Below are 21,253 nucleotides of genomic sequence, written 5' to 3'. Positions count from 1 at the left end.
TTTTTGTATTCTACTATAATTCCCACGGAGTGTAAAGAAGAAAGATAACTAAAAAAACCTTGCACACAACTTTGCACCAAAATTGCACGTTATCGTAATATGGAAAAATAATCATATAATCATGAAATTTTAGCACATATTATATAGTATTTGTTTATATATAATTACACTCAGCCAAAAACCCCACAAAAAATAACCAATGAAGGAAAGAAAAAACCCATAGAAACAGAAAAAAAATGAAGCAAAACTACCCTTAAATAGAAAAGAAAATCATATAAAAATCTAAAAAAAATAATGATAAAATTTGCACACAATCTGCACATAAATTGCGCTACATTATAATATGCAAGAATAAACACATAATAGTGAATTTTTTCGCAAAAAAAACTAAAGTAAGAATGAATTAGTGGCATTGGTATTTCATCCATGGTGTCGCTACTTCTCCGGATAAAAAAAATGAATTAGTGGTATCGGTATTATCCTTTAAGAAGAAAGAAAAGTAAAAAAATAATGGGAAAATTTGCACGCGATTTGAATAGAAATTGTGCTTTTATATAATATGCAAGAATAAGCACAAATAGTGAAATTTCACAAAAAAAATCCTAAGTAGGAATGAATTAGAGGTATTGATATTACCCCTAAAGACTAAAAGAAAATGAAATGAAAACTTAAACAAAATTAAAATAGTAAAATTTTCTAAGAAACAATGAATTGGTGTCATTGGTTTCCCGTTAAGAAGAAAGGAACTGAAAATAATAAAACAAATAATGAAATATTTTGCAAACAATTTGCACAGACGTTGCCCATTTTATAATATGCAGGAATAAGAATATAATAGTGTAATTTTCACCAAAAGAAAGTTTTCTGAGAAAAATTGAATTTGCAGCATTCGTATTATAAAAAAAGGAAATAAAATAATACTAAACCGAATACCAAATTTTTGACGAAATAATGAAATAGTGGCTTATATATTACTCTTTCAAAAAATGAAATAAAAAGTAGGACACTTTCAAAATAATGAGGTTTTCTAAGGAAGAATGAATTATTGAAATTGGTATTGCCCTTTAAGAACAAAAAATAAAATAAAAACTATACCAAAGTCAAAATAATAAGGTTTTTTAAGGAACAATAAATTAGTGTCATTTTTATTACCTTTTAAGAAGAAGAAAAAGTATTAAATAAATTAAATTAAAGAAGAATGAATTAGTAGCATTATTATTAACCATTAAAAATAACAATAGAAGTCTGCAAAACTTGCACACAACTTCGCTCTTACATTACAGTTTTTTAGTATGCTAGTAGTGTAATTTTCGCACATATTGCACATTATTTATGTATGTACATTACACTGACCTAACATCCCAAAAATATCCACAAAACAAAAATAAAACCAACTAACAAAGAGAAACAAAAAAGAAAAAGCAAAAGGGCATAAAAACAAAAATTTATAAAAGAAACGAAGGGAGAGAGAGGAGGGTTGGAGCGCACAGTTAATGGGCTTCGGCCCATATGGAAGTAGATTTACCCAAATAAGGGGTCAGTCAAAAAGAGAAACAAGCCCACACAACAAACAACACAGGTCAGGAAAAAAATGCAACACGAATCTCAGAGAAAATCCAATGACCACATAATCGACTGACCCAAAAGTAAAGTTTCAGCTGACTGAAATGTAGCTAAAGTGGATTGAGACCTAGTCACACCCTACAGTAAATGGCATCTCGATGGGTTAACAATGCAATTACATTTTTTGAGCGGTAGCACAAGGCTTTATTGAGAGAAAGCCACAATCTGTGGGATACAACGCTGATCATGGGATTGGCCGAACCAAATGTGACGTCCCAGACCCAAAGAAAAGGCATGCTTGGCTAAACTATGTGCCTCGACATTCACGGCACGACTCTCAAAAGTAAAAGTACTATTGAACAAAAGGTAATAAGCTATTGATCTCAGCAATGATGGCTCCATTTGGTCCTTGACAAGATTTGTTGATGGTGCCAATGACGTCCTTAGCATCCGACGCCACTACCACAACATAGAGGTTGAGGTCCTGAGCCAGAGAAAGAGCCTCCCAGGAAGCAATTGTCTCCAAGATAGTCGGATTGTCAACACCAGCTGTACCAAGGGTCAAATTTTGAACCAAGATCTAACTGCCTCCAGCTCCAGTTGGGATAGCGCCCGGTCTGGGTGGGGATCGCCTTGCGTGGGAAACAGGTAAGTGGGAGTGCTCGACACTTTTGTTGTCAGCCTCTTTGGCTTGGTGGCCTGCAGCAAGGAGAGTGTTGCGGCACGTTTGATTCTAGCTCACTTTCAGGGTTCAGGGGGTGGTATAAGAAGGCGGTTACACCAGTTCTGTCTAGACCGACCGTCACTAGGCAGAAAAGAAAGCGCCGGACTCCTCCGACCACAGTGCAGCGTAGCACCCGAATCAATGGGCATCTGGCTGGTGGTGCTTCGGTGAAAACTCAACAGCGCACACTCATGATACAGCTTGGGATCGCGTGTGAAGGCGAGGTAATCGGTGATGAGGCCATGCAGGCCTATCTCAAGCTATTCTCATGGCCTCTTCAACAGTCGCACATCACGGCCATCGTTGGCCTCTTCGGCTGGTAGGTGGACGTGCTACCTTTAGGCAGGGACGTAAAGGGCGTAACACTCTAGGGGGCTGCACCTCTGGTGGTTGTTTGTAGGCCTTACCCTATGGCTGATCTGAACCAAGGCGTGGTAGTGTGGAGCGTGCGCGGCATGAATAACCCGCAAAATGCAACGCAATAAATAACTGTAAGTGCATCTAGTGCCACCCCTAGTTGATTTTGGAGTATTGACAACAAACGTGGTTGAGGGACTAATGTGTTTGTGAGAATTGGAGGATAACACAGGAAGTGTCCCTCATTGATTCGGTTTACCTACCAGAGATGACCCCTAAAATGTGTGAAGACATTGAAGACAATGGTGGTTCGTGAAGACATTCACGACAAAGATTATGACGTGTGAAGCTATTCACATGAAGACTATGGAGTGCGAAGACATAGTTGTTTCGTAGTTTCCTTTTCTTCTTATTGATTCATAGGAACCACCGTACTGTTAAGTGGGGTCCAAGTGAACAAAGTCAGAGTGACTAAAGTGATTCTCAACAAAATCCTATGTCTTCGAGCGAACACAATAACAGCAAATCTTATCCAGAGCTGGACGAGTCAGCTTTGCTTGTAGCCCAAGCTAAGCTGCCGTGTGTGTTTGAAATCTGACCGTTGGACACGTGTAAGTTCCTTAGTGACCCAGGGTCGTTTTGGACAAATCAGGTCGGGTTGCCTCCTGGCTATAAATAGCCCACCCCCTACACCATAAATTGGTGGCTACTCAGAGTTAGTGCACAACTTTTTTCATTTGAGAGCAACCCACCTCCGAAGCATTGAGAGAGAAATCCTTGTGAGGACAAATCCCAAAACACCCAGAGCCAAAGAGTGTTAGGCATCACTGAAGTCTTTCTGTCCACGTGATCTAAAGACTTGTTACACTTGAGGACTGTGAATCCTCCAGCCGGTTAGGCGTCGTGTTCTATGCATCTAAGAGTCATTGTGGATTGCTAGTGAACGAAGTATGTGAAGGTTTGGAAGTATACCTTGAAGACTTTCTAGAGTGATTGGGCGAAGACTAAGTGTCCCTAGCTCAAGGGGAATAAGGTGAAGATGCGGTCTTCTGAGTTGAATCTCAGCCTCCCTAACCAGATGTACAGTTGTCACAGCAACTGGAACTGGTCCAACAAATCCTTGTCCTCTCCAAGCAACTGGTTCTATCCTCTACCTCTCTTTACTTACAGTTTGTCTTCGTGAAGTCATTGCCTCCTTGCATGATCTGATTGTCATCACAGTGTGAACACTATTTTTGTTTGGCTTCATACTATCTTCCATCCTGATCCTTACTACCTAGCTGCTGATAGTCTTTGTGCTTTCACTTCATTGCTTACTTGACTATGGCTTGCCTAGTGTAGTCTACCTTCCACTACATATCAATAGGTTCATTGCTACTATTTGTCTTCAAAGCCCTCGTGTTTTGAAGACTTTCATAAAAATTGCTTATTCACCCCCCCTCTAGTGTTTTGAAGACTTTCATAAAAATTGCCTATTCACCCCCCACTAGTCAATAACTAGCACTTTCAATTGGTATCAAAGCAAGGTGCTCCCTTGTTCTGTGTGATTCGGTTTAACCACCTGGAGTTTAGCTATGTCGACTACAGGGATAATCAAAGTCTCTGTTGTGTGCCCTGTCTTCGATGGCATTGATTACCTCTACTGGAAGAATAAGATGCCTATACATCTTGAAACCATTGATGTCGACCTCTGGTATGTCATCAAGAACGGTGTTCCCAAGGTCGGTGAAGGTGTCACTGCTGCTAATGTCAAGAGGTTCATTCAACTAGACTCGACTGCCAAGAACATCATTTGTGGTCATCTGACCAAAGGAAAGTATGGTCATGTGAGTGCTCTGGAAACTGCAAAGCTAGTCTGGGACTGGCTCTCCAAGGTCAACGAAGGCGTCTCAACCCAGAGAGATTCAAGGATTAGTGTTCTTCGCAATCTCTTCAACCGCTTCAAGAGAAATGACAATGAGAATGTCCAGCTCACATTTGATCGCCTCACCGATATCACAAATGAGCTTCATGCACTCGGCTCCACTGAGATCACCAAGCACGAAATCATCAAGACGCTTCTGAGATCGCTTGACAGCTCATTCGACACCCTGGCACTGATGATTCAAGAACGCCCTGACTTCAAGACTCTCGATCCGTCTAACATACTTGAGAGGCTCAACACACATGAGTTCCAGCTACCTGAGAAAAGAGATATCTATGGTCCCAACTATGGCAGAACTCGCAGTTTGAAGGCAAAGGTTGTTTCCTCATCTGAAGAAGAATCTGACTTCAGTTCTGGGGATCCTGAAGACATTGGAAAGGAGCTTGCTATGATTGTGAAGAAGTTCCAGAAGTTCACTAAGAAGAAAGACTTCAGAAAGTCTTCAAGATCCAGCTCTAGAAACGATGAAGCTTCCTCTCGTGATCACAAGAAAAGAACATGCCACAAGTGCAAGAAACCTGGTCACTACATCTCTAAGTGTCCATAGTGGGACAACGAGACCAAGAAGAAGAAGAAGAAGAGCAAGGAATATGATTCTGATGACAAGAAGAAGAAGAAATCCTCAAAGTCTTCTTCCAAGTCTTCGTCGAAGTTTTCATCACACAAGAAGAGCTCATCTAGCAAGGCTCGTGTGTTTGTTGGCAATGAGATGGGTTTAGAGGAGGAGTCTGCATCTGAGGAGGCAGAGGTGGAGTCTGAAGAGGAATCTGATTCCGGCGTGGCAAGCCTGGCTCTAGCTTCAGCGTATGTCGCCAAGTCCATCTTCAACACTGAAGACAATGGCCTCGTCACCAACACTGATCCTAAGGATGAAGATGACTCTGCTCCCACCTACTGCTTCATGGCACATGGTGCCAAGGTAAACTCACGCGATGCTTACTTTCAAACATCAAGTGAAGATGACTCTGAATGTGAATCTAAACCTAGCTACAAAACACTTACTAAAATTGTAACTGAACAACAGAATGCTATGGAACATATTCAAAAGTTGCTAGACAAAAGCGATGACCTGTTGGACGCGGAAATGACCCGAACTCAGTCCTTAATTGAAGACATTAAAAATCTTCATGTTAAGTACGAGGAACTTGAAAGTCATCATGGAACGCTCTCAACTACTCATGAAAAGCTCTCCTATGATTATCTTCAAAGGAAGCAAGAGCTTGAGAACTTGAGAGTGGCTCATGAAGATCTTCAAAAGGAGAATGAGTCACTCCGCGCTCAACAGATCAGTTCTGCTCAGGAAGGATTTGAACCACCATGTCTAAAATGTCTTGAGCGTGATAATGATGTCTCTATTGCTGAATTTTCTACTACTGCTACTGTTGCAATATCTTCAACTGCTGATGTGGTAACTAAATCCTCTGCTGAGGATACCACTACTATTGCTGATGAGAATGCCAGGTTGAAGACATTGCTTGAGACAGGAATGTACAAAAGTCTCAAAGGGCATCATACACTATGTGATGTCCTCAAGAAATAGATTCTGAACCGAAACCCTAGGAAAGAGGGTGTTGGGTTCGAGAGGAAAACGAATGTTGATGGTTCTTACTGGAAGCCTGAGTAGTACCCCAAAACCACATGGGTTGTTGCAAAGGGACCTTCAGTGAATCCATCTACCTTATCTGGCTTCACTTGTGCTAACCCGATTATCATTAATGAATCCTTTGATGCAAACTATAAACTGTTTAAGAATCAGAATGGTGAAGTGTTTGCCAGGTATATCGGTACTAACTACAGGAATGGACCACCTCTCAAGAAGATCTGGGTACCCAAGAGTTGTCTTGAGAATCTTCCCGTGAATGTCATCATGACACCACCTGGGAAGAAGACAAATCCCAGACCAAAGGATTCATATGGTCCAAAGGCTTCATACAGACAAAGGACTCACCAGAGTCACCCTAACACCAATGTTTTGCAGGGAAACCATACTCAGACTTATGAATATGAGTGTGTTTCGTCAAACTGCTATGTTCATAAGACCAAGAACTTTTCTAATTATTCTTACGAGTATTATTCACCTCCTGCAAGGCTATTTGCTAGGGCTCCAAAGCCGAAGTTCTCAGATGCTGCACTTAGACTCATTGCTTCTAAGACACCCTGAAGATGTGGGTGGTTAAGAAAAATTAACTCTCTTTTGCAGGGAATGGTCTCCAGCCGGAAATCAAAGGCGTCTGATGCTTATGCTGGGGACCTTAAACAACTTGTGGGATGCAAGATAAAATTTCCAAATGGTCTTACTATGTATTTCGTCCTAGGATTCCTTGACAATCATCCTATTTATCCTAACCAAGATCTGAACTTTCATAATCCACTTGTTCGTCAAATGTTTATGCTTCACAATACCCTTGGTGAAGCCTATCCCCCAAACTGTACTGTAGGGTATGACACCAAAGGCTTCAGAATGGATTATGGACAGTGGATGCAATAACCAGATGACTGGTGATCGAAGTATTCTCATGGATTCAACCCTATGTCCGTCTGACAAAAGTCACATCACATTTGCTGACACTGGTAAAAGCAAGGTATTGGGATAGGTAGAGTTGCAATCTCAAAGGATCAGCACATGGATAAAGCGATGCTTGTTGAATCCCTTGGTTTCAACTTAATGTCTGTCTCAATGCTTTGTGATCTGAACATGGTTGTGATATTTGGAAAATATCGTTGCCTTGTGCTTATGGAATCTGACAAATCTCTAGTCTTTGAAGGGTATCGAAAAGATGATCTGTACATGGTAGATTTATCAGTAGGACCATAGTTGGCTGTATGTATTCTAGCAAAAGCTTCATAGTGCTGGCTCTGGCATCGGAGGCTAGGACATGCTGGCATGAGGAGCTTGTACACTCTCGCAAAGAAGAAGCATGTCGTGGGCATCGAGGGCATCAAGTTCAAGAAGGATCATCTATGTGGTGCTTGCAAAGCTGGAAAGATGACTAGGGACAAGCATCCCTCGAAGACAATCATGACGACATCACGTCCCTTCGAGCTGCTTCACATGGACTTATTCGCCAATCGTGTCATGACAAACTATGGCATCAAGATCAAGGACATCAGAAGTAACAACGACACAGAATTTAAGAATACCGACCTCGACACTTATCTTGATACATTGGGCATCGCTCATGAGTTCTCAGCTCCTTACACACCTCAGCAGAACGACATCATGGAGCGCAAGAACAGAACCCTCATTGAGATGGCTCGGACGATGCTTGATAAGTACAAGACTCCAAGGAAGTTCTGGCCTGAAGCCATTGATACTGCATGCCATGTCATCAACCGTGTTTATCTACACAAGCTTCTAAAGAAGACATCATATGAGCTACTAACTGGTAAGAAGCCAAATGTCAGTTACTTCAGAGTATTTGGTGCTAGGTGCTGGATCAAGGATCCACATCACACTTCAAAATTTGCACCAAAAGCACGTGGAGGTTTTATGCTTGGATACAGAAAGGATTCCACTCCTACAGAGTCTTCAACCTCTTTCACTATAAAGTGGTTGAAACTGTGGATGTGCGGTTCGATGAGACTAACGGCTCGCAAAGAGAGTACCTGCGAAATGTGCTAGATGAAGTCCCACCTAGTGAATCTATCAAGCTGATGGGTACTGGAGAAATCATACCTTCAGAAGCTCAGGCTGAAGAAGAAATTATCATTGCACCAAATCAACCCGAAGACAATGCTCAGCCTGAAGTCAATGTTGAAGCTGAAGACAATGATCTGCAAGGGCAAAATCTTCGTCCAGTTCATCCCCGTGTTGCAAATGAATAGATTGAGAAGATAATTGATAGCATCAATGCACCTGGTCTATTCACTCGTTCTAGAGCAACACAACTAGCAAATTTCTATTGGAACTTTGCATTTGTCTCTATATCTAAACCCAAGAAAGTTGCTAAAGCCTTCATGGAACCTGAATGGATTCAATCTATGCAAGAAGAGCTTCAACAGTTCGAGATGAACAATGTATGGGAATTGGTCAAGCATCCTGATCCTCGCAAGCACAATATCACAGGCCCCAAATGGATCTATCGCAAGAAACAAGATGAGCATGGTCAAGTTGTCAGAAACAAGGCTCGTCTTGTTGCTCAAGGTTACACTCAAGTAGAAGGGATTGACTTAGATGAAACATTCGCTCCCGTGGCTAGGCTTGAAGCCATTCACATACTGCTAGCCTATGCCAACCATCACAACATTCTTCTGTACCAAATGGATGTGAAGAGTGCCTTTCTTAATGGCAAGATTGAAGAAGTGTATGTTGCACAACCACCTGGCTTTGAAGACCCAAACCATCCTGATATGGTATACAAGCTCAACAAGGCACTGCATGGCCTCAAACAAGCTCCTCGCGCTTGGTATGCACACTCAAAGACTTCCTGAAGAGCAAAGGCTTCAAACCTGGTTCTCTAGATCCTACACTCTTCACGAAGACATATGATGGTGAATTGTTTGTGTGCCAAATCTATGTGGATGACATTATCTTCGCTGCACTGACAAGAGATATAGTGATGAGTTTGGGCACATGATGCAAGAGCAATATCAGATGTCCATGATGGGTGAGCTGAAATTTTTCCTCGGTCTTCAAATCCGTCAGCAGATCAATGGCATCTTCATATCACAATAAAAATACCTGAAAGATTGCTTGAAGAAGTTTGGAATGCAAGACTGCAAAGGATACATGACGTCAATGCCAACCAAAAGTCATCTGGGCCCCGACGACAATGGTAAAGAGTTTGATCAAAAGGTATACCGCTCCATGATTGGTTCTTTACTATATTTATGTGCATCAAGGCCAGATATTATGCTTAGTGTTTGCATGTGTGCCTGATTCCAAGTGGCACCAAAGGAATTGCATCACTTAGCTGTGAAGCGAATTCTTCGATATTTGGCTTAAATATGGTGTTTTTTCACCAAATTTTTCGATATAAGTCCCACCAAATTTTTATTGAAGTGTTTCTTTTGGCGTCATGGTTGCATAGTCTTCGCATTTGGTTTTTCTTCAACATTGATTTGACTTCAAGGTTTATCTTCACAATGTTGAGTTGGTCTATATATATATTTGTGTTCTGTCCTCTACAACATTCACTTATTGTAAGTGCATCTAGTGCCACCCCTAGTTTGGTTTTGGAGTATTGACGACAAACGTGGTTGAGGGACTAATGTGTTTGTGAGAATTGCAGGATAACACAGGTAGTAGTCCCTCCTTGATTCGGTTTACCCACCGGAGATGACCCCTAAAAATGTATGAAGACATTGAAGATAATGGTGGTACGTGAAGATATTCACATTGAAGACTATGACAGAAGAAGACATTGAGTGAATACTATGGAGCGCGAAGACTTAGTAGTTTCGTTGTTTCTTTTCTTCTTTGTTGATTCATAGGAACCACCGCACTGTTAAGTGGGGTCCAAGTGAACAAAGTCAGAGTGACTGAAGTGATGCTCAACCAAAATCCTATGTCTTCAAGCGAAGACAATGTGAGCAAATCTTATCCAGAGTCGGATGAGTCAGCTTTACTTGTAGCCCAAGTCAAGCTGTCGCGTGTGTTTGAAATCTGACCATTGTGACACGTGTCAGTTCCTTAGTGACCCAGGGTAATTTTGGACAAATAAGGTTGGGTTGCCCAGTGGCTATAAATAGCCCACCCCTACACCATAAATTCGTGGCTGCTCAGAGTTAGTACACGGCTTTTGTCGTTGAGAGCAACCCACCTCCGAAGAGTTTGGTATCACTGAAGTATTTCTGTTCGCGTGATCTGAAGACTTGTTACACTTGAGGACTGTGAATCCTCCAGCTGGTTAGGCGTCGCGTTCTGAGCATCTAAGAGTAATTGTGGATCGCCGGTGAACGAAGTCTGTGAAGGTTTGGAAGTCTACCTTGAAGACTTACCAGAGTGATTGGGCGAGGACTGTGTGTCCTTAGCTCAAGGGGAATAAGGTGAAGACACGGTCTTCTGAGTTCAATCTCAGCCTCCCTAACCAGACGTACAGTTGTCACAGCAACTGGAACTGGTCGAACAAATCCTTGTCTTCACAACACACTGGTTCTATCTCTTACTCTCCTTACTTACAGTTTGTCTTTGTGAAGTCATTTCCTGATTGCTCTGCCTGTGTGACTTCACTGTGTGACTACTTGTTCTGATTGGCTTCATACTATCTTCCATCCTGATCCTACTACCTAACTGCTATTAGTCATCATGCTTTAGCTTCATACTTGTTTGACTATGGCTTGTCTAGTGTAGTTCATCTTCCGCTGCATGTTTATAGGTCCAATTTTCATGTTCGTCTTCAAAACTCTCATGTTTTGAAGACTTTCATAAAAATCGCCTATTCATCCCCCTCTAGTCGATAACTAACACTTTCAATTGGTATCAGAGCAAGGTACTCCCTTGTTCTGTGTGATTCGGTTTAACCACCTGGAGTTTCAGCTATGTCGACTGCAGGGATAATCAAAGTCTCCGCTGTGTGCCCTGTCTTCGATGGCACTGAATATCCCTACTGGAAGAATAAGATGCGTATGCATCTTGAAGCCATTGATGTTGATCTATGGTATGTCGTCAAGAACGGCATTCCCAAGACAGGTGAAGGTATCACCCCTACTGATGTCAAGAAGTTCATTCAACTCGATTCTACTACAAAGAACATCATCTGTGGTCATCTGACCAAAGGGCAGTATGGCCGTGTGAGTGCTTTGGAAACGTCGAAGCTAGTCTGGGACTGGCTCTCCAAGGTCAATGAAGGCGTTTCAACTCAGAGAGATCAAAGAATCAGTGTCCTACGCAACCTCTTCAACCGCTTCAAGAGAAATGACAATGAAAATGTCCAGCTCACGTTTGAACGTCTCACTGACATCACAAACGAGCTTCAGGCTCTCGGCGCCACTGAGATCACCAAGCATGAAATCGTCAAGACACTTCTGAGATCTCTTGACAGCTCATTTGACACTCTAGCTCTCATGATTCAAGAATGCCCTGACTTCAAGACACTCGATCCATCTGACATACTTGAGAGGCTCAACACACATGAGTTCCAGCTATCTGAGAAAAGAGACATCTATGGTCCCAACTATGGCCGAACTCGCGCTTTAAAGGCAAATGTTGTTTCCTCATCTGAAGAAGAATCTGACTGTAGTTCTGGTGAAGCTGAAGATCTTGGAAAGGAGCTTGCTATGCTTGTGAAGAAGTTCCAGAAGTTCACTAAGAAGAAAGACTTCAGAAAGTCTTCACGATCCAACTCAAGAAATGATGAAGCTTCTTCCCATGACCACAAGAAGAGAACCTGCCACAGGTGCAAGAAACCTGGCCACTACATCTCTGAGTGTCCACAGTGGGACAATGAGAAGAAAAAGAAGAAGAGCAAGGAATATGATTCTGATGACAAGAACAAGAAGAAATACTCAAAATCTTCTTCCAAGTCCTCTTCCAAGTCTTCATCACACAAGAAAAGTTTGTCTGGCAAGGCTCGTGCTTTTGTTGGCAAGGAAATGGATTCAGAGGAGGAGTCTGCTTCTGAGGAGGCAGAAGTGGTGGAGTCTGAGGAGGAGTCTGACTCTGGCATTGCAAGTCTGGCATTAGCTTCAGCCTACGTGGCCAAGTCCATCTTCAACACTGAAGACAATGCATCCATCACCAACGTTGATGCCAGTGACAAGGACGACTCCGCTTCCACTTACTGCTTCATGACACGTGGTGCCAAGGTAAACTCACGCGATGCCTACTTTCAAACATCAAGTGAAGATGACTCTGATTGTGAATCCAAACCTAGCTACAAAAACTTGCTAAAATTACAACTGAACAACAGAAAGCTATGGAACATATTCAAAAACTGTTAGACAAAAGCGATGATCTGTTGGACGCGCAAATGACTAAGACTCGGTCCTTAATTGAAGACATAAAAAATCTTCATGTTAAGTACCAGGAACTTGAAGCTCGTCATGAAACCCTCTCAACATCTCATGAAAAGCTTTCCTACGATTATCTTCAAAGGAAGCAGGAACTTGAGAAATTGAGATCGGATCATGAAGATCTTCAAAAGGAGAACGAGTCACTTCGCGCTCAACAGATCAGTTCCGCTTAGGAAGGATTTGAACCACCATGTTTAAAATGCATTGAGCGTGATATCGCTGTTTCTGTTGCTGGATGTTCTACTGCTCCTGTTGCAATATCTTCAACTGCTGATGTGGTAACTAACCCCTCTGTTGAGGATACCACTACTATTGTTGATGAGAATGCCAGATTGAAAACTTTGCTTGAAACAGGAATGTACAAAAGCCTCAAGGGGCATCAGACACTGTGTGATGTCCTCAAAAAGCAGATCTTGAACCAAAACCCTAGGAAAGAGGGTGTTGGGTTTGAGAGGAAAATGAATGTTGATGGTTCGTACTGGAAGCCTGCGCAATACCCCAAAACAACATGGGTTGCTGCAAAGGAACCTCCAATAGATCCATCTACCTTATCTGGTTTCACTTGCAATAACCCTATTATCATTGATGAATCCTTTGATGCAAACTATAAACTGTTTAAGAATCAAAATGGTGAAGTGTTTGCCAGGTATATTGGTACTAACTGCAGGAATGGACCACCTATGAAGAAGATCTGGGTACCTAAGGAGCGTATTGAGAATCTTCCTGTGAATGTCATCATGACACCACCAAGGAAGAAGACAAACCCTAGACCTATGGCTTCATATGGCCCAAAGGCTTCATACAGATACAGGACTCACCTGAGTCACCCTAACACCAATGTTTTGTAGGGAAACCATACTCAGACTTATGAATATGAGCGTGTGTCTTCAAACCGCTATGTTCATAAAACTAAGAACTTTTCTGCTTATTCATATGAGTATCGTTCTTCTCCTGCAAGGCTATTTGCTAGGGCTCCAAAGCTGAAATTATCAGATGCTGCACTTAGACTCATTGCTTCTAAACCACCCATGAAGATGTGGGTGGTGAAGAAGAATTAACTTTCTTTTGCAGAGAAAGGTCTCCAGCCGGAAATCAAAGGCATCCGATGCTATTGATGGGGACCTAAAACTCATTATGGGACGCAAGATAAAATGCCCAAATGGACTTACTGTGTATTTCATATCTGAATCGCTTGCCAGTCATACTATCAGTCCTAATATTGATCTAAGACTTGATAATCCTCTTGTACGTCAAATGTTTATGCTTCACAATACTCTTTGTGAAGCCTATCCTCCTAACTGCACTGTAGGGTATGACACCTCGTGCTTCAGAATGGATTATGGACAGCGGATGCACTAACCACATGACTGGTGATCGAAGTATTCTCATGGACTCAACCTTATGTCCATGTGATAAAAGTCACATCACATTAGCTGACACTGGTAAAAGCAAGGTATTGGGCCTAGGTAGAGTTGCAATCTCAAGGGATCAGCACATGGACAAAGTGATGCTTGTTGAATCCCTTGGTTTCAACTTAATGTCTGTCTCAATGCTTTGTGACTTAAACATGATTGCGCTATTTGGAAAATATCGTTGCCTTGTACTAATGGAATCTGACAAGTCTCTAGTCTTCGAAGGGTACAGGAAAGATGACCTGTACATGGTAGACTTCTCAGCAGGACCACAGATGGCCGTATGTCTTCTAGCCAAGTCTTCAGAGTGCTGGCTCTGGCATCGGAGGCTAGGGCATGCTGGCATAAGGAACCCACACACCTCAGCAGAATGGCATCGTGGAGCGCAAGAACAGAACCCTTATTGAGATGGCTCGGATGATGCTTGACGAATACAAGACTCCAAGAAAATTCTGGCCTGAAGCCATTGATACTGCATGCCATGTCATCAACCGTGTTTATCTTCACAAGCTTCTGAAGAAAACATCCTATGAGCTTCTAATTGGTAAGAAGCCAAACGTAAGCTACTTCAGAGTATTTGGTGCTAGGTGCTGGATCAAGGATCCACATCACACTTCAAAATTTGCACCGAAAGCACATGAAGGTTTTTTGCTTGGTTATGGAAAGGACTCGCACTCCTACAGAGTCTTCAACCTCTTTCACTATAAAGTGGTTGAAACTGTGGATGTGCGGTTCGATGAAACTAACGGCTCACAAAGAGAGCACCTGCCAAATGTGTTAGATGAAGTACCTGCCAGTGAATCAATCAAGCTAATGGGAACAGGAGAGATCATACCATCTAATGGCCAACCTGAAGAGGAGCTTATTATTTCTGTACCTGATCAACCTAAAGACATTGCTTAGCCTGAAGACAATCCTCCAAATGATGACAATGATCAGCAGGAGCAAAATCTTCGTCCAGTTCATCCTCGTGTTGCAAATGAAGTACAAATAGAGAAAATAATCGATAGCATCAATGCACCTGGTCCACTCACTCGTTCAAGAGCAACACATCTAGCAAATTTCTGTGGGCACTTTGCATTTGTCTCAATCTCTGAACCCAAGAAAGTTGCTGAAGCCTTCATGGAACCTGAATGGATTCAAGCTATACAAGATGAGCTTCAACAGTTTGAGCTGAACAATGTATGGGAACTTGTCAAGCGTCCTGATCCCCGCAAGCACAACATAATAGGCACAAAATGGATATATGGCAACAAACAAGACGAGCATGGTCAAGTAGTCAGAAACAAAGCTCGGCTCATTGCTCAAGGATACACACAAGTTGAAGGAATTGACTTCGATGGAACATTTGCTCCAGTGGCTAGGCTTGAAGCCATTCGCATACTGCTAGCTTATGCAAATCATCATAACATCCTTCTGTATCAAATGGATGTGAAGAGTGCCTTTCTCAATGGAAAGATTGAAGAAGAAGTGTATGTTGCACAACCACTTGGCTTTGAAGACCCAAAACATCCTGATATGGTATACAAGCTCAACAAGGCACTGTATGGCCTCAAACAAGCCCCTCGTGCTTGGTATGACACACTCAAAGACTTCCTGAAGAGCAAAGGCTTCAAACCTGGTTCTCTAGATCCCACTCTCTTCACGGAGACATATGCCGGTGAACTGTTTGTGTGCCAAATCTATGTGGATGACATTATCTTCGGTTGCACCAACAAGAAATACAGTGATGAATTTGGTTACATGATGCAATAACAGTATCAAATGTCCATGCTGGGAGAGCTGAAGTTCTTTCTCGGTCTTCAAATCCGTCAGCAACGCAACGACATCTTCATATTGAAAGTGCTAGTATCAACTAGAGGGGGGGGGGGGTGAATAGGCGATTTTATGGAAGTCTTCAAAACCTTGAAGTTTCAAAGACAAACAACAGAAACAACCTAATTGATATGCAGCGGAAGATAAACTACCCTAAACAAGGCATAGTCAAGTATGTAATGATGCGATAGTAAAGGACTAATAGCAGTAAGGTAGTAAGGATCAAGATGGAAGATAGTGTGAAGCCAATCAACAATAGTAGTCAAGCTATGAAGTCAAACAGATAAACTGATAAGCAATGACTTCATGAAGACAAACTTAAGTAAGGTTGGAAGAGATAGAACCAGTTGCTTGTTGAAGACACAGGATTTGTTGGACCAGTTCCAGTTGCTGTGACAACTGTACGTATGGTTAGGGAGACTGAGATTTAACTCAGAAGACCGTGTCTTCACCTTATTCCCCTTGAGCTAAGGACACCCAATCCTCGCCCAATCACTCTGGTAAGTCTTCAAGGGAGACTTCCAAACCTTCACAGACTTCGTTCACCGGCAATCCACAATGACTCTTGGATGCTCAGAACGCGACGCCTAACCGGCTGGAGGATTCACAGTCCTCAAGTGTAATAAGTCTTCAGGTCATACAGACAGAAAGACTTCAGTGATGCCTAACACTCTTTGGCTCTGGGTGTTTGGGCTTTGTCCTCGCAAGGATTTCTCTCTCTCAAATGCTTCGAGGTGGGTTGCTCTCAAACGACAAAAGCCGTGCACAAACTCTGAGCAGCCACCAATTTATGGCATAGGGGGTGGGCTATTTATAGCCACTAGGCAACCCAACCTGATTTGTCCAAAATGACCCTGGGCCACTAAGGAATTGACACGTGTTCCAACGTTCAGATTTCAAACACACGCGACAACTTTACTTGGGCTACAAGCAAAGCTGACTCATCCAGCTCTGGATAAGATTTGCTCTCATTGTCTTCGCTCGAAGACATAGGATTTGGGTTGAGCATCACTTCAGTCACTCTGACTTAGTTCACTTGGACCCCACTTAACAATATGGTGGTTCCTATGACTCAACAAAGAAGAAAAAGGAAACAACGAAAACACACAGTCTTCGCGCTCCAAAGTCTTCACGCAATGTCTTCTCATGTCATAGTCTTCAATAAGAATGTCTTCTATTACCACCATTGTCTTCAATGTCTTCATACATTTTCAGGGGTCATCTCCGGTAGGTAAACCGAATCAATGAGGGACACTACCTGCGTTATCCTGCAATTCTCACAAACACATTAGTCCCTCAACCAACTTTGTCGTCAATACTCCAAAACCAACTAGGGGTGGCACTAGATGCACTAACAATCTCCCCCTTTTTGGTGATTGATGACAAACTGGTTGAAGTTTTCAACGGGGATAAAATATGTGAAATTGTAAGGATAGGAATTTGTCTTCATAAGTTGCAAGGGCTCCCCCTGAAGATGTGCATATAAGTAATTTGCTTTTGGAATGCAAATGCACATGGCAGGTTGTACTTGTGGAGATCCACTTCAACTTATGAAGATAATTCATCATGCATGAAATGATATAGCAATAAGAATGACATGCATAATGAAAAATGGACGTCTACAGAATGATTAAGTGCGGAAGTTATCATCGCACATGCGGAATTTATCATCACAAAGCAAATAAGTAGCAGACGACCATCAAGTTTAGGTGTTACAACTCAAAGAACCAAATGTTTCAAAATGCAAGAGTTGTAAGCACGCAACAAAATATAATGCAACCGCCCATATGAACCCGCTTGAAGACTATCAACTCATACGCTTCTCCCCCTTTTGTTAGTAATGACCAAAAAGGTTTGAAGACATAGAGCATCTACTCGTCATCATGAGTAGGTGAAGCAGCAGGGTTGTCGTTGTTGGTTGGCGGTGCAGACGAGCTTGGTGCAGTGTCGATGCGCGCAGTAGTAGTTGGAGGTGGTGAAGTAGCGTCATCTTCATCATCGATCACTCTGGCATTAACTGTTGCCGTGGAAGAGGAATATTCAGAGTCTTCAAGAGATGGAGTTCGACGCAGGGTAGCAGTCCTTGGAGGAGTGGAGTCGAACTGGAATCTTTCATTGAAGCCATCATCTTAAAGATCAGCTTCAACACTGAGCAGGGTCAAACTCTTCCATGATCTTCGGCAGGTTTCATGAGCAACAAAGGCATTCTCGGTGGCAAGGTTGCGAATACGATAGCATCCACCAAGAGGCTTTGCATTTGGCGCTTGATCCAGAAATGATGCTTATCCTGCTTCTGATGAAGAGCCACAAGAAGCTCTCAGTCATTAAGAACACGAGAACGCTTCCGAGGCCTTTGCGCAATGGTGCTTTCAGTGGCTTCAGTTGGCGCTCTGTGAGGCAGACGGGTGTTACCATATAGTGGGTAGAATCTTGTTGCTGCTTGAACACCTTCAATAGGCTGAGTGAAGCTGTGGTGCTCAATGTTCTGAAGACAAAGTGGCGTCTTGGCAGGGTCAGAGTATACAACATCAACTGACATATCAACCTTCGGCAGAAATATGATGTGATTGTGAGCAGAGGGCTGATAATTGACAGATGAGTGTCGCTTGATGAGGCGCATGACCCAGGGAGCATAAAACTTCAGACCAAACAGGTCAGACCCGGAAGCAGCAAGTTGCCTGATGAAGAATTCCTGAGTGTTGAAGCTGATTCCAATGAGAATATAGAAGACCAGAGTCTTCATGGCTCCTTCAAGCTTGGCCGATGATGAGTGTCCCTTGACTGGCCATAGAGTTCGCCTGATGATATGGTATATGGTGCGAGGCAGATACTCAAGGTCTTCAACGAAGAAATGTGTGGGATACTCAGCGTCAGATGGCAAAGGCTTCATCATGCTCAGCATCTGGCTCATATTGGGTTCTGGCTTGTGAAAGATGCTCTCCACAGCATTGCGGTGTAGCTGACAGTTAGGCTCATACAGTTCTCCAAAAGTGGCTAGCACAGTAAGCTCTATGATATCCATAGCTTTGGCTTCATGATGGACATTTCCAGTCATCCACTCGAGAACCCATGTCTTGATGTCTCTGTTGTACCCGCGAATGTGCAGAGTGGCATAGAATTGAAGCAATAGCTCTTCATTCCAATGTTCCTTGTCTGTCACAAAATGGAGCAGACCAGCATCGCGAAAGCAGTCAAGTGCTTCTTCCAAGCACGGCAGTCCAGCAATAGCTTCAGTGTTAAGGCGCATATGGGGGAAAATGCGCCCTTGATCATATAACACGCATGAGTAATAGCTTCTCTGCTGATAGCTCCAGAACCGATCTGATGAAATCCTTGGCTTGGAGTAGGTGTTCTTGGCGCTGTCAAAGAAGGTATTGTGGCTCTTGAAGCCATTTGCAATGAAGGACCCGGGGGAGTTGGCAGTACCTGGAAACCTTGGCAATCTCGGCTTTGGCTTCTGGACCTGAGGCCGATGCTCAACATGATAGTCAAATTGGGGTCCTGAGGCAGCAGGCGGAGGCACCAAAACGGGCCATCGGACAGTGACAAGCTAACCGTGATCGTATGCTTGCTCAATAGTGTGAGGCCTTGGTGGCGGAACAGGAGCAGGGGCAACATCAGAGGGTTCAGGCTGCACAACAGGTGCTTCAGGAGCAGTTGTCATATTTGCTCCAGGTGCAGCCTCCTCATTGGCGTTAGGTGCAGCATTCTCATGAGCTTCAGGATCAGTGGCCACATTTGCTTCAGGCACAGTGGCCTCATTGGTTTCAGGCACACTGGTTGGTGCAGGCTCCACATTGGCGTCAGCCATGACTACGTCACTGGCTTCATGGGCGTTGGTTGTGGTAGCCTCAACATTTTCAACCTCCTCTTGACGAACAGGAGGGTCGGGCACAGGCACGTTCAAATCATGAACTGCTTCTTCTTCAATCGCTGGGGGTGTTGGTACACGAACTTCTTCTTCTTTTTCTTTGGCTGATGCAGCCGGAGTGTCTTCAGCAGCATGTGCTTCAGACACGAAGATGTTCACTGTTGGAGTTGGTTTAGAAAATACTTGCCGTGCAACAGGTGAACGTTGCACTTCTCCTTCAGGAACGCTCGACAGAGGGACTTCAGGCCTTTGTCCTTTGTGAAGCCTGCGAAGCGCTGGCTTCAAGTTAGGAGATGGACTTGGCTGAGCCTGAAAGTCTTCATCCTCTTCTTGCACTGGGGGTGTAGCTTGTTGTTGTTGGGGAGTACTGGGGGAGTCTTGTTGTTGTTGTGGGTGATCATCCCACGAAGCATCCTGAGCAATTGGCGTCAATGGACGACCAATGCTGATGAGTTCGCTGTTCATACAAACAGGCGATGATACCACTTGATGTTGGATCTGAGGAAGAACTTAATCATCATTTACATTGTCATCTTGACCAATGTCTTCAGCAGCGTTGGGTTTAGCTGCTGGAATATCTTCAGTCTCATGAGCCTCTTTGGTAGCAGGCTCATGGACAACCATCCTTCTTTCTTGATGAATAGACATAGGGCGAACCACGGAAATGGGTTCAACTACTAAGGGCTCTGTGGAAGCAGCCCTAGTCTTCTTGGTCTTGCGCTTCTTCTTGGAGGGAGCGGCATCAGAGGCTTCAGTATGCTTTCTCTTTCTGGCGTTAGCCTCGGTAGACTTTGTCTTCTTCCGTTCTGAAGCGGTTGTGGTGACCTTTGGCTTCGAGCCAGTCATGCTGCTCGGGAAGATAATGCGAGGGGCTTCTTGGCTTGAAGGCTCAGGCTGTTCAGCAGGGTGCTTCTTCTTCCTCTTTGCAGCCATCCCGGGGTCAATGCCTGGACGTCCAAGGGACTTACGCTTCTCAGCCTCATTGTAGGCAAGCACACACTTATCAGCCAAAAGCTTCATGCGTTCTCGAGAGCCCTGAGCTTCTTGGCGTTTCATCAGAAAAGCTTCTTTAAGCTCATGGAGCATGACCTTGAAGTTGTGGACGTCTTGAACACTCAGATTGGCCACATGCTTCTTGAATTGAGCCTTCTCAAAATCAATCTTGTTTTTGAGCTCAACGATGCACTGAGCGAGAGTTAGCTCAGAAGCAATGGCGCCATTGAAGGCGACACGGAGGCCAATTGGGAGCTGTAAATCTTCAAAGCTGACATTGGGGGTGTCGAACCACTCATCAATGAAATTGTGAATGATGGCCACATCAAACAGAGGCAGGTTGCTGAAGATTTCTGCTTCTTCTTTGCTCTTGATCAGCTGCTCAAGGGAATCATCAGCAATATCTTCATCACTTGATAGATCAATGGGTTCTTCACACAGAATAGCAGCAGGAGTCAAAGCTCGTTGATCAGATGGTCTCACAAGCTGCTTTTTCTTGTCCGTTCTCTTGGAGACACGGGACAGATCTTCAGATTGCACACTGGCTTCAGGAGGTGCAGTGGCCAGTGGCTTCGCATGCAAAGTCTTCGGAGGTGGCTTTGCAGCTGAGGTTGAAGCCTTTGACTTCTTTTGCTTCTGCG

This window comes from Triticum aestivum, chromosome 3B, assembly GCF_018294505.1.
Source record: "Triticum aestivum cultivar Chinese Spring chromosome 3B, IWGSC CS RefSeq v2.1, whole genome shotgun sequence".
Classification (NCBI taxonomy): domain Eukaryota; kingdom Viridiplantae; phylum Streptophyta; class Magnoliopsida; order Poales; family Poaceae; genus Triticum; species Triticum aestivum.
Note: the sequence above shows the minus strand (reverse complement) of the source record.